Source organism: Schistocerca americana, unplaced genomic scaffold (genome assembly GCF_021461395.2).
Source record: "Schistocerca americana isolate TAMUIC-IGC-003095 unplaced genomic scaffold, iqSchAmer2.1 HiC_scaffold_285, whole genome shotgun sequence".
In the NCBI taxonomy this organism is placed as follows: Eukaryota; Metazoa; Arthropoda; class Insecta; order Orthoptera; family Acrididae; genus Schistocerca; species Schistocerca americana.
The window spans coordinates 65,001-70,000 of record NW_025726000.1 but is presented as its reverse complement, the minus strand read 5'-3'; the positions used below and the strand labels follow the sequence as shown (position 1 = coordinate 70,000).

Here is a 5,000-nt window from a genome sequence, read left to right as displayed (position 1 = left end):
GGAGCTAAAAACTGTAATATTTCCACTGGCACCCCATCTGGGCCGGGTGCCTTCCTCCTGGCAAAAGTATGGAGCGCTGCGACCACCTCCTCGGGCGAGAAAGGGTACACGTGTGCTTCATTTCTGTATGGCTCAAATAGTGCAGTCCGTATTGCCTGCTGCTCCACAGTGTCCTCCTCGACGACATCATCCGGCAACAAGACCTTCATCAGGACTCTTGCTGTTTCTTCCCATGTCGTTGTACAATGTCCATCTTCCAGCTGCAGAGTAGACAGCATTGTGGGAGCTCTGATTTTTTCCCTTATAAGTTTATATGGAACCCCCCAGGGGTCCAATCCCAGCTGCTCATTCACAAAATTTTGCCAAGACTGCCGTCTTGCCCGTTGCACGGAATCCTGGTATCGAGCTTTGAGGCGACGATAGATCCTGAGATGGTACTGTCTCTCTTCTTGTATGAAGCTCCTCTGATAGTTACTCCTCGCCCGTCTGACAGATCGCTTGAGCTCAGTCAGCTCGGGGGACCACGGAGTAGACTGTTTGCGAACAAACCTTGCCATCCGAGGAACAGACACAGCAATAGCCGCCACAACAGATGCAACCAATTCGTCCACCGCCTCGTCCACATTATGTATCTCCGCGTCCGGTCCCAGCCCTGGAGGACGAAACACCTGTGCCAGCCGGTTCCAGTTCGTCTTTTGATAGTTATATCTCTCCACCCAGTCCCCAGGATCTTCTTCAAGCTCCATATAGTAATCAAAAAATATGCAATTATGATCACTAATTGTGAGATTACTCACAACTCTCCAATTCCTGACGTGCGGTGCTGCTCTTTGAGTTGCAAGCGTAACATCTATGTTAGAAACAGCACCCGCTCTTCCTGAATAGGTAGGCGGGTTGCCAGGTTGATTTATAACGTCAAGCTGCATCTGCATTATAAGATTTTCCAGCTCAGCTCCCCGCTCATCCTGCTCAACACTAAACCACAATGGGGACTTTGCATTAGCGTCCATACACACAATAACCGGCTTTCCCTGCAACCTTCTTAGAATCCAGTCCAACTGATTAAGAAATCCAATAATGTGTTGTCTGAATTGGCAGTATACATTAACAAAAAATAACAAATGCGACATCAGATTAAGTTGGACCACAATCACATGATCGTTACAGAATTGTGTAAGCACAGTTGTTTTAATACATTTATTCAAAACGACAACCGCGCTCATGGGATTCTCACCAGAGAACACCACTTGCGCGGTTGCTGGAAATCCAGGAATCCGACCAGCACAGGAGGCAGGTTCTTGAATTACTAATATATCCAATAAATCGTCTTCCGCGATTTTTCTAAGCTCTTGCGTAACCAAGTGGCTACGCATTGCATTAATTTGCAATACTTTAAAACACCCCATCAACCAGGGGGATAAAAGACATGCAGGCGGCTGGCGGGCCATGACTTCGAAAGGTCTACCACATTTCTACCGTACATCTTTACCATGTCTTTGTATATTTTCTCAAGATCAAATTTACGGCCTCGCCTGGCAAACACCTGCTGCACCAACTCCTTTAAGTCATCCGGTTGCGACGGAAGATTTGCCGCGTGCAAACTTATGCAATCCACGTCCTCCAAGGCTGGATACGTGATATCTCCACCATTACTATGTCCTGTCCTCACAAGCTGCCTCAGTGCAATTGTTAACAATGCCGGCTCCTCGAGCCTGTTTAAACGCAACTTGCGTTCAAAGTCATCGTACACCCCTCCTGGACCAACTGCATTGTAAGAAGTACCTTCACCATTCAGCTTTACATTATTTACAGTATTCAACTTTACATTATTTACAGTATCCTCATCTAAACTACTACTACCACCACTACCACCACCACCACTAGTATCTTCAGTAGGGACTTTGCTCACATCTTCTTGATTCGATATCTGCAAATCTTGCTTCCCAGGCTCCTTCAACTTAGTACTCGACAGTCGACTAGTTAGCCGACCGACCGCTGCCTCCAAGTCGACATCCGTCTGGATGCCGACGTCCACCATCGATCCTCCAGTGGTGTCCCGTACCTCTTCCGGGTTGTACAGCGAACCTGTGGACAAAGCTTTACTAATTAGCTTACCCCGTTCCGCGTCCCTTTTCATTTTACTTGGTGATTTCTTTTTCGGCGCCTTAAGGGTCGCCATAATCAGTCCTTTGTATTATTCTATCGAGGAACATCCGGTAGGTGGGGCAGTCTTTCGGTCCACCACACTTTCTCCCCCTCTTTTTGCACGGTATGCAAATGGGGGCTTTGTCCTTGTTAGGACAGGCCTTTCTTTCATGACCCGCCTGCCCACAATGGGCACACAAGGCATGTTCTTCATGACAATACTTGTTTGTGTGATTTAAATCTTGACATTTGGTGCACCGTGGCACCGCCAAATAGTCCTTTATATTTAATGCCGAATAACCGACATATAGTCTGCCTATTCTGGTGAGAGGTTTCCATAATTCAGGTGAAACCTCCACTACGTGATGCACTGTGACTTTTTCTCTAGGTCCAACTTTAAATCTTAATCTAAACTGGGTATCAAACTCTTCCCTCGTCATTGTCGCGTCAAAATTCTGTACATATATTGCATCCATCAAGCTGTCGGCATTCATGTATGATGGAACATCATAAAGGCACATCAAAGGCCTTCGCCTCCGTGGCGGTTCGCACTTGACCTTGGCAGCCAGCTGAGGATTTGTCATGATCCGCAGGCTGTCCTCCGGAGTTGCCGTCTCAACAATCAGAACATTTTTCGCGGTTCTTACAGTGTTAATTTTTATTTTATCCCGTTTTGGATCAATGCATTTTTCAAATGCAGTCTTAACTGCCCGGATGTCCTCCCCTTCTTTCGGCTTAATGAACACTGTTGGTACACTTTTCTTAATATTTTCTTGAATGGTTTCTTTTGCCGTCGGCGCCTTTACCACAGGGGTACTCGCAACCGCGGCATATGATTTTACAACTGGTGGCTGATTCCTAAGACGTTCGTTTTCTTTCTGTAATTCGATCAGTCTACCTTCTAATTGGGAATGGGCCATCGCCCACCTGGCAACACAATCCCGAATATTATTAATCGCCACGTTACTGATCTTTCCATTCTTTACACTGGAATCTAACAAACTCAAGAAACGAGCATGACGCTCGGCTACAGACAAATCTTCGTCGCGAACGGATTCAACCTCGAGCGCATGATCACTCTCCACTAGTTCGGCCATAATGACAGATGAAGAGTGAAAAAATGAAGGCCCGTCTCTTTCCCCGGACCGGCCTCTCTGGCATGGGGGGAGGCTAAATGCAGCTCGCTCACCGGTCCCGCCCCTTGACCAAGAGCTTTCAACAACTGAGCTGCTAGGTTTAGCACGCCGTGGGAACAGCGCACTAGTCCTCTTCGACTGCTGCATCATCGAAGTTTTCTCCCGCTCCCTTACCGACGAATGCCTCCCGCATTCCGGGAGAGCGGATTCACCCTCCGTCCTTCGCCCCCTACTAGGCCGAGTTTCCACCAAAAGGCTAAAGACCCGGTCCTACTCAGGTGCCGGGCCGGTCCCCCAGACGTTCGGGGGTCTGGACCCATCTAACCTAACCGGGGACGTGTCACCACGCCCCGGCTTGGCGGATCATGCCCCGGAATTCCAGGGGCAAGGCGGGTGACCTTCGCCGACTTGGGCCAGGATCCCGCCGCGACAAATGCAGCAGCCGGAACCGGCGTACAAGATCTTCAGTACGCCGTCGCGCCCCTGCCCTTCGGTCGCCCGAAGGCTTAACAGCTGCACCCCGAGAAGGCGAGCAGGAGCACTTGAGAAGGAGAGGCTAAGATGTTCGAGTCGCATCCTTCCCCTGCTGCCTATTACCAACCATGAGCCCACGCAAATCGGGGCACATAGCATGAGACAGCCGCAGCTAGTAGACAGCCGCAGCTAGTAGATAGGGACAGCGGGAATCTCGTTAATCCATTCATGCGCGTCACTAATTAGATGACGAGGCATTTGGCTACCTTAAGAGAGTCATAGTTACTCCCGCCGTTTACCCGCGCTTGCTTGAATTTCTTCACGTTGACATTCAGAGCACTGGGCAGAAATCACATTGCGTCAACACCCGCTAGGGCCATCGCAATGCTTTGTTTTAATTAGACAGTCGGATTCCCCCAGTCCGTGCCAGTTCTGAGTTGATCGTTGAATGGCGGCCGAAGAGAATCCGCGCACCCGCGCGCCCCCGGAGGAGCACGCTAAGGCGGACGCGGCCTCGCAGCAAGGAAGATCCGTGGGAGGCCAAGGCACGGGACCGAGCTCGGATCCTGCACGCAGGTTGAAGCACCGGGGCGCGAACGCCGCGCAGGCGCGCGCATCCTGCACCGCCGGCCAGCACGAGGCCAACCAACGGCGAGAGCAGACCACGCCCGCGCTAAACGCCCGCACTTACCGGCACCCCTACGGCACTCACCTCGCCCAGGCCCGGCACGTTAGCGCTGACCCACTTCCCGACCAAGCCCGACACGCCCCGATCCTCAGAGCCAATCCTTATCCCGAAGTTACGGATCCAATTTGCCGACTTCCCTTACCTACATTATTCTATCGACTAGAGGCTCTTCACCTTGGAGACCTGCTGCGGATATGGGTACGAACCGGCGCGACACCTCCACGTGGCCCTCTCCCGGATTTTCAAGGTCCGAGGGGAAGATCGGGACACCGCCGCAACTGCGGTGCTCTTCGCGTTCCAAACCCTATCTCCCTGCTAGAGGATTCCAGGGAACTCGAACGCTCATGCAGAAAAGAAAACTCTTCCCCGATCTCCCGACGGCGTCTCCGGGTCCTTTTGGGTTACCCCGACGAGCATCTCTAAAAGAGGGGCCCGACTTGTATCGGTTCCGCTGCCGGGTTCCGGAATAGGAACCGGATTCCCTTTCGCCCAACGGGGGCCAGCACAAAGTGCATCATGCTATGACGGCCCCCATCAACATCGGATTTCTCCTAGGG

At 51.3% G+C, this 5,000-nt stretch overlaps 1 pseudogene; it reads right to left on the bottom strand.

Moving 5' to 3' along the window:
• Positions 1–3,905: 3,905 nt before the first annotated feature.
• The window catches only part of LOC124579024, a 3,000-nt pseudogene continuing 1,905 nt past the window's right edge, over positions 3,906–5,000 (bottom strand).